This window comes from Vulpes vulpes, chromosome 4 (assembly GCF_048418805.1).
Source record: "Vulpes vulpes isolate BD-2025 chromosome 4, VulVul3, whole genome shotgun sequence".
NCBI classification, from domain to species: Eukaryota; Metazoa; Chordata; class Mammalia; order Carnivora; family Canidae; genus Vulpes; species Vulpes vulpes.
Genome location: NC_132783.1, coordinates 125,006,778 through 125,016,610, shown reverse-complemented (window position 1 = coordinate 125,016,610; position 9,833 = coordinate 125,006,778). Strand labels below are relative to the sequence as shown.

Here is a 9,833-nt window from a genome sequence, read left to right as displayed (position 1 = left end):
GCAAATAGTAAGCCCTCAAAAAAATATTAGCATTCTTGACATTTCTAATCACATTTCACTTACCAGTGAAGATTGATATATCCCAAGTCACAAAACAATCATGGACAATGTCAATTTAATTAAGTTTGGATTTCTTTCCTTTTTTTTTTCTCATTCCATTCCAGTATTCTAACTTATTACTAACTCTGCCTTTATCTATGAAACTTACTTATATTTACCAAGTATTTGTTTAGGGGGAAGACTGTCCTTTAAAGTTCAGTTGAGGCACTTATGTTCTCACTCAGGGGCCATGCTAGTCTTCTCTGTATCATTCCGATTTTAGTATATATGCTGCCAAAGCGAGTACGAGGCACTTATGTTCTAATGTGTGATGATTAGATAGCTTAGCTTCTTCTGAATTTCAGAAAAAGATGTTTTTGTTTTCGCAGTAGAGTTCCTGAGATTGAATGATTGCAGTGAGTGACAGCAAACTTCTCCCAGAGGAACTTCTGTTGCTGCCAGTACCTGAAGGTTTCTACAATGGTTGGCAAGCGTCACAGCAAAGAAAGAAAAGAGTGTGAGGAAGAAATTATTCAAAGGAAGTATGTATTCTTCCCCAAATGGTGGCAATATGAATGTGAAAAAGAAAAGGATTTGAATAGATACATCAAAACTGAAGAAAGGCCATGTCCACTTCTAGGAAGAATCATGAACAAATTCACAGGTCACAGTTTTGGTTTATGCTTCTCTATGTGGTGTACATGGACCCCTGTCTCCCAACTTACAGTTATCATCATGTAATATGATTGACAGGACCTGTGTCCTTTTGCTGAAATATAGGAAATATTTCAGGAGATGTGAAGAAAAGGTAAGTGATTTCTTTGATGGATCATGATGGCCACAAGACAACTGGTATTTACCAAAGAGTTACTCTGCTAGGGGTGATGGTAGAAATTACACCTGAAGTGTCACATTTAAGGCTCACTGCGACTCCACAAAGTTGCCAGTATTATCATCCCCCATCCCCATTAGTGCCATTATTACTATTAAGGAAATGGGTATCTGGAGACGTTCAATAGCTTTTCCTAGATTGCATAGTCAGTGAATGGCAGAGTTTGTATTCAAACCCAATTCCATCCGACTCCAGAGCCTCAGTATTTTATCCATTATCCTGAGATGTCAGTTCAAACAAAGACATTGTTTGAATTGATTCTGGAAGTATAGGCAGCACCCTAACTGACACATTTCCTAATTGGCCTTCCCTGCTGAGACATTAACTTGTCAACATAGGGCATTATCCTTCATTAGTTCCCCGCATGCCTGGGTAGTCAAAGAATCAAATTGTCCTTCCTAATTTGAAGATGATACCACCGCATGTGTGCTGTGGCTGAGAAAAACCAACATCTGACAAGCAGTTCTTTCCACATCATGTATACATGAAGATTGCTCTCTGGTTTGTGGCTCGAGACTCTGTTGGCAGAGCCTTGCTTCTGTATTTTGTTCTGCCAAAGTGTGGTTAGCTGAAGCTCAGTTTGAAAAAGGCTTCACTATCACTGAGACTATGTACTCATCAGGGCATCTTCTGTTCTGGTCCCCAGCCACTCTTAGCTTTGCCACTCCATCGTCTGGATTGAAAGATCATCAGAAGTCTTTTGGCTTCGCAGGTTTTATATGCAAGACCTGTTTAAATAGTGTACTGAGGTTCCTTTTAAATACATGTGTGGTCCATCAGAACTGAGTTGTGATAATTTGCTATTTCAAGGCTAGTGGACAGAATGAACTGCCGACCTTGGTTAGTAGGTCTTGCCATTTGTTGTTCTCAGGCCTGAGATACTTGCTCATTGGATGGGAGATGGTGGCCATGTGGCTCATTTATAGGGAGGTTTGGTCACTCTCTGTTTTATAAGACTTCATTGAGGTCAGGTGATTGACCAGGGCCCACCAGTCTATAATTCTTATCTAGTCACCCCACAACCAATTGTCCATGAAGAAAGACAGCTGGTGACTGGGACTAGGGGTATATTTGATGACAGCTGCTCATGATAGTTTGACATTTATCTAACAAGAAGGCAGCCGCAGCGAACTCATCTCCTTTGTACAATATCGTCCCTTCTTCTCTTCCTCCTCTTGTTTCTGTACCGTATTATTGACTGCATACTGCAAGCTAGGTATTAGGTTAGGCCAGGGTTTCTCAACCTCAGCATCTTTAATACATTAGTCCAAAAAAGCCTTTGTTGTTGGGGAGCTGTCCTGTGTATTGTAGGATATTAAGCAGCATCTCTGATCTTTATCTACTACTTGCCAGTAGCAGCCTCTCATCTTCTCCTAGGTGTGGTAAATAAAAAATATCTTCAGAAATTGCTAAACGTGTCTAGGGGGATGAAATTGCCCTAGTTGAGAACATTTGGTCTAAGGATTTTATTAAATTTAATCCTCATAATAATTCTATAAAACAGGTAGAATTATTATTTCCTATTTTACAGGTGAGGAAATGGAGGCTTATAATGTTAAGAATTTGCTGAAGTTAATACAAAAAGTAATTTCTGAAGCTGAGATGATAGCAAAAATCTGGCTTTAAATCCTAATGTCTTTTACCTATATGCCATAGTAATTACTATTATATAAATGTTGGGTTCTTTTATTTATTCAGGAACTACATCTTCTGATAGTCCATTCCCAGACCATATTTTTAAAAAAATTTTTTAATTGGAGTTCAATTTGCCAACATATAGTATAACACCCAGTGCTCATCTCGCCAAGTGCCCCCCTCAGTGCTCATCACCCAGTCACCCCAACCCCCCGCCCACCTCCCCTTCCACTACCCCTTGTTCATTTCCCAGAGTTAGGTGTCCCAGACCATATTTAACTACTTTCAATCCCTACATATATTTTATTTTTTCATTATTCTGTGCCTTTGTACATGCTGCTCCTTCTGCCTAAATTAACTTTGTTCTCTCTCTCCATCTAAAGAAAGCAAATTAGTCTTTGTAGCCTGAGCTCTAATGTCACCTCTTCTATGACACTAGACCTGGTCACTGCACGTATACCTACCCACACCTACTCCAACAAGTTGCCAAGAGTATTTTGTATTTACAGGTAGAACACAGATGTAATATTAAGTGACCTTCTAAAAACACAAAATGGAAAGAAATAAGATTGTATTCTTTGCTTTAAAATGTGTAATAAACACATATTCTACCAGATTAGAGATTTTACAAGGTTATTCTAACGAGACCAACTGTCCCTGGTTTAAAGGATTTGGCTATTTCCTGGTAAAAGGATTGCTGTATCCAAAGGAAATGGTTTGTCCATTAGAATAGGACTTGGACTCATAGAAATAAAGTCAGAAGCATCTGGTGATGCTGCCCATCCCAGCACTGTCCAGGGGGAAAGTATGCTCTGTTAGGCCAATGTAAGCACCCAGTCAGCTGATTACATTGACTGTGGATATTGGGACAGCAGAGTGGTAGAGTCTGATTTTGACCTTAGGTGTTTGACCATCTCCTACCCCATGTTTCCCTGAGGATGGAGCACATACCACAGGGTAGAGACAAGATGATGTAGGTAATACATGCATGTCCTTAAATAACATAGACTCAAATGGTGAAAATGTGATCCACTTAAAATTTTCTACAGACATTTTAATATGTTAAGCAGAAAGTTTCATTTTGGGACCAGTGTGTCTTTAATACCAATCTCCCTTTTAAACATAGAGAGATCAGGACTCATGCTCAGGTCCCTTAGCAAATAATAATTTCTGGTTAAATTTAATATTATTACTTAATTTCCATTTATTCTGGTTTCTATAGTATGTTCTGTTTAATCAATCAAAGGCAGGTTATATTAGTTTTCTATTTAAAGTAGTGATTTAGGGACGCCTGGGTGGCTCAAGTGGTTGAGTGTGTCTGCCTTTGGCTCAGGGTGTGATCTCAGAATCCTGGGATCGGGTTCCACATCGGGCTTCCTGCATGGAGCCTGCTTCTACCTCTGTCGGTGTCTCTGCCTTTGTCTCTCTGTCTTTCATGAATAAATAAATAAATAAATAAATAAATAAATAAATAAATAAATAAAATCTTTTTTAAAGAAGAGAGTTTTTTTTTTAAAGATTTATTTATTTATTCATGATAGACACACACACACACACAGAGAGAGAGAGAGAGAGAGAGAGAGGCAGAGACACAGGAGGAGGCAGAAGCAGGCTCCATGCAGGACCACAACGCGGGACTCGATCCCGGGACTCCAGGATTGCGCCCTGGGCTGAAGGCAAGCGCTAAACCACTGAGCCACCCAGGGATCCCCAATGAATAAAATCTTAAAAAAATAAAGTAGTGATTTAAAATTCATTTTTTTCATTCTTTTTTAAAAAATATTTTATTTATTCATGAGACACACACAGAGAGAGAGAGAGAGAGAGAGAGAGAGAGAGAGAGAGAGGCAGAGGGAGAAGCAGGCTCCATGCAGGGAGCCCGATGTGGGACTCGATCCCGGGTCTCCAGGATCACGCCCTGGACTGAAGGCGGTGCTAAACCACTGGGCCACTGGGGCTGCCTTAAAATTCCTTTTAAAAGTAAAATAGGGATCCCTGGGTGGCGCAGCGGTTTGGCGCCTGCCTTTGGCCCAGGGCGCGATCCTGGAGACCCGGGATCGAATCCCACGTCGGGCTCCCGGTGCATGGAGCCTGCTTCTCCCTCTGCCTGTGTCTCTGCCTCTCTCTCTCTCTCTCTCTGTGACTATCATAAATAAATAAAAATTAAAAAAAAATAAAAGTAAAGTAATGGGATGCTTGAGGGCTCAGTGGTTGAGCATCTGCCTTTGGATCAGGGCATGATCCTGGGGTCCTGGGATTGAGTTACACTCAGGGTCCCCACAGAGAGCATGCTTCTCCCTCTGCCTAGGTCTCTGCCTCTCTCTGGTGTCTCTGATGAATAAATAAATAAAATCTTGAAAAAATAAAAATGATAAGTAATACAATGAACAGATTTCAAGAAAAAATTAAAGAAGTAGCCAGATAGGTATGGTAAGAAGATATGTACAAGTCAGGTGGACCTGACTATCCAATTAGGGTGACCAACTCATCCTAACAGGAAAACAACAAGTCCTGAATCCCACCTCGGTCCTGTGCAAGTTGAGATGGTTGGTCACCCAAAGTAGAATATGAAAATGTTTGGTTTTTCACAAATACTGTATTACTCATTCAAATTGCAGGAAATGCAAGTCAGCCCAGATTATTCTAATGAAGAGATGTACAGGGGTGTGCACAGGTTGGGGGAATGAACTGAGGACCCTGAGGTGGGCCATAGAGACTAGCAACAACTGGAAACTGTTACCTATGTGGAGGCTAAAGATACAAAGGGTTGTGTTTCCAGGCTCAGGGCCCAGTCAGTGGAGCTGGAGCATAAATGATGAGGTTCCCAGTGCTCTTGAGGGATGAGGGTTCTTCCATGAGAAGTGGAACCAAGCAAGGAAAGACTAAGGAAGAAACATCCCAACTTTTCTCTTTTCTCACTCTCTAATTTCCTGCAGGTGCCTCTCAGGAGCTGAACCCAACTGAAGCCTCTGGCAAGGAGGGTAGGGGTGTACATGCGGATCACTGGGGCTAGCCTCTCTGCACACGGTACAAGGCAAAGAAGGGCAGAAAAGGAAGATGGAGAGAAAGGAGCAGAGGAAAACCACATAAAATTCCAAGTTGATGTGATCATCTTCTGGTATGGCTTGTAATGTAGGTACAGGAAGACACTAGGCTGGCCAGCCTGACCTATAAGTGTTTTTTTTTTTTTTAATTAAATGTTAGTGCATCAGCATGCTGGTTTTATAAACCGTGCTTTTGTGAGCTTTGTCAGAGTAATTTTTCCTGAGTCTGATAAACTCTAGGATACTGTTATAATAGTGTTTCTGAGAAACAGATTGTGGGTCTGGTGCATTTACCAAGTGAATGTCACCTTGTGCTAGATTGCATGAACAGTCTACTGGCCTCCTTCAGACAAAAAATTCACTCAAAACTCACAGTTGGATGACCTATACTCCTTTCATTAAAGTGTTACAGTTACTTCAATTTTAGCACTCTTTGGGTGACCCAGTTGCCACTGGTACTGAATTTCTCACCCACAAACCTGTCTTGCTTGTGAACCAGATTATATCTATTACCCAACCCATGATGGTGGTTAGATTCGGAGTCCTTGGTATGTCATATAAAGTTCTTCGAAATTTGGCTCTTGATTTCTTTGTTAGTTTAGTTTTGTGTGGTGTATCTTTTTTGATAGTTTTACTTTCAGCTTTTCTGTGCCCTTATGTTTTTGATCTGTTCTTTGTAAATAGTTTATTGTCGAATTTAACTTTTAAAAAATCCAGCTACATACCCACATACATATACACACAACCATACACATATCTATTTATAATTATATTTATTTCTCTATATTGAAAGCCATAAGTTCATACCAATATTTATTAATTCCATTCTGATTCTGTTTTTTCTCTTTCTTTATTTATAACTCAAAAGCAAAAAAATTTGCTCCCATACCCTAAATATATTTACTTATTTGGCCAACCCCCCTGTTGAGGTATCCAGATTTCTAACGCTACTGTTGCACCCTCTCTGGTAGATGCTCTTGTTACTACCCTGGATCTCCAATATGTCATGTCCATTGACCCTCTTGTGTAGATCCTTGTTCTGCTTGGGCTTTGACACCCGCATCCAGCTGCCTTTCTGCATGGAAACCTCTTCTCAGATTCTTATTTGTCCTTGCTGGCCTGCCCCCATACATGGACATCTTCTTCATCTGGCTTAGGTCTTGACTTCTGCAACCTGGCCCTTTACCCATATAGACACACTCCAGGGTCCAGACAGTATTAGTAGTATGGATATACTTCTTATCTCACTTGGATTCTGATACTCCCTGGCCATGCTCCCTTGTGAAGGTCCTCTTCTCTGTTTGAACTCTTGAGCCTTATACCTGTTGGTTCCATATACCCATGTATACTCCTTCATCTTTCACAGGACACCCCTCCATTGGACACCCTACATCAGACCACCCTATTGCACAGATTTCCTTATTACCCTGTTTGGGCTCTGACATCACTTGCTGGACTCTTTGTGCTGGTCCTCTCTGTACTCTGAGCTTTAACTCCCTATCCTGGGCCACTGTTCTCTAAGGATGCTCTCCTCACCCTACAACCTCCCCACCCTCCAAGGCTCTAACTCCTTATGACAGGAAGTACTCCTGTGGGGACACTCTACTTACTCCACCCAAGGCTATGATGCCCTACTCTGGGCCACCACCACTCCCCCAATCAGGAGGATGCTTGCCTTGTTCGGCTTCTCCTAATGGTGGTAGAACCCAGTTTTTAGAGAAGGAAAGGTAAGGAATGAAAAGGGAAGGAAAGAGGAAAAGATGACTTACATTTTTAAAAAGTCACTCTGCTGTTCTGTTGAGAACAGACTAAGATTGAGTTGAGGGTTGAGGGTTGAGGGTTGAGGCAGAGATACCAGTTGGGAAGCTAATAATCTCTAAGTAAAATGTCAGTTGTTCTAGTTAGTATGTGAGAAAGTGGAGGTGAGCAGTCATCACATTCTGTATTTATTGTTGACATAGTGCCAACAGGATTTGCTATTAGAATGGATAGTTATGGGTTGAAAAGAATCAAGGGTTGCTCCAAGGTTTTTATCCTGACCAAGAAGAAAGATGGAATTTCAATTCATTGGAATGGGGATTATTTGGAGAGGAGTAGATTTTAGGATTAGAAATCAAGAGTTCAGCTTTGGATATATTAAATTTGAGACACCTTTAATCATCCAAGTGGAAATATTATGTATAAGAGACAAGAATGCAGGGAGAGACTGGGGTTGGGGGTCAGGAAGGCATATATGGAATTTATACACTTGAGCTAGCCTAGGGATGACTAAAGATAGAGAACTGAAGAGGGCTTAGTACTCCAGCACTTAAAGTTTTGAAAGATAAGAAAAAATCATCAAAAGAGACCAAGTAAGAACAGCCCCTATGGAAGGAAAAGAACCAAGAGGGAGTGATGTCTCATAAGCTAAGGGAAGAAAATATCTCAAGAAGAAAACAATGATGCTGATCCAGTAGAGAGTAAAATTGATGATTCAGAAGAGAGTCGGAGAACTATAGAAGCCATAACCTTGATTTAAATGAAAGCAGATGGGGAACCATGTACAAGTGGAGGAGTTGGCCCTGATGGGATCATGGGCAGTTCACCATTTCCAAAAGGCAGGAAGGCAGGGGAGGTAGAGGAGTAGAAGTGCTGGGGAAATATGTGGAAGGTACTCTTCTGATGGCTTGTATTTTCTCAGTGAATTTGGAACTAAGCCCCAGAACTGAGAAGAGGTGTTTATAGTTCAGTCAGAGATGTGTGAACTAGATTTCTAGGACAGGGGAACAATGAGTGGACTAGGGAAATGAGAATTGCCAGATAGTATCAGGGGACCTTTGTAGGTAACTGGAAATAAGTGCTATATGAGGCCTATTGAATGGTGGTTTGCTTTTCTCTAGTTACGTTGGGTTACTCAGACTACATAGAATAGGCGGAGAGCTGGATTTTGGTAGAACAGAGATCTGTGACAGGGGCAACGGAGTTGACTTTGAAAAACCTAAAAAATACTAGGCTACTAATTATTGCTCATGTAAAGTTCTCAGGGTCTTAAAATTTTTTTGTAGTTTTATTTAAGTAATCTCTGCACCCAACGTGGGGCTTGAACTCATGACCCCATGATCAAGAGTCACATGTTTTTCCAACTGAGCCAGCCAGGTACCTCCTCAAGGGTTTTGTATTAAGTTAATAGATAAGAATGTTTTTAAAAATTAATATGTTAGTCTTTTGGCAAATACTAGCATTTTCAGGTTTGGCTAAAAAAATAAAGCATGATACTCTCTAGCTCTGTGTTCTTGCAAATGGCAAGATTTTGTTCTTTTTTATGGCCGAGTAATATTCCATTATATATATATCTCATTCTATACCAGTCAGAGAAAGACAAATACCATATAATTTCACTTATATGTGAAATTTAAGAAACAAAATAAATGAGCAAAGGAGGAAAAAAAAGAGAGAGAAGGGCAATAAACAGAGCTTTAACTATGGACAATACATGGTTACCAGAGAGGAAGTGGTGGGGGGATGGGTGAAACAGGTGATGCGGGTGAAGGAGGGCGCTTGTGGAGTCCCTGGTGTTGTATGGAAGGGCTGAATCACTATATTGTACACCTGCAGTTCATATTACAATGCATGTTAACTAACTGGAATTTAAATAAAAACTTTTTAAAAAAGAGAGAGATTAGACCTTACAGTAAATACAAAACAAAATAAAGCAAAATTCAACTTTACTAAAATTTTTCATTTTTGAGTGAAATCAGTTGATTTATTCATTCATCAAAGGTTGTCTATCTATGTGCCAGGGTCTAGGTGAAAGCACTGGGGACACACAAATGAATGAGACATGATCTTTACTGGTTTGAGGCTTGTATTTTTTTATTTGAAAAATAATAGTAAGAGTTTATACGGTAACTACCAAGACAGAATCCTAAATACTAATAGGTGATAGAAATAATAGGAAGAATTCTAGATCTGACTTACTGAGCTCTTATTTCAGCTCTTTCTTGTGGTAGCTATGTGAACTCCAGAAAGTAATCGAACTTTTCTAAATCTCAGTTCCCATGTTATACAATGGGCATAATAATAGTGCTTTCTTTAGAGAGGTGTTCTTAGGATTATGCTTTTTAATGCATTTTTAGACTTAGTGTTACTAGCACATGGTGAGTGCTCAATAAATATTAGCCGTTATTATTATTACTACGAACGTATACAAAGTTTACAGCAAAGGCCAAAGAAGCAGCAGCTAA

The 9,833-nt window shown here is 40.2% G+C and overlaps 1 pseudogene; it reads right to left on the bottom strand.

The window, feature by feature from the left end:
* Positions 1-250: 250 nt before the first annotated feature.
* LOC112933803 (U6 spliceosomal RNA) lies at positions 251-346 on the bottom strand (annotated as a pseudogene).
* Between the last annotated feature and the right edge of the window lie 9,487 nt (positions 347-9,833).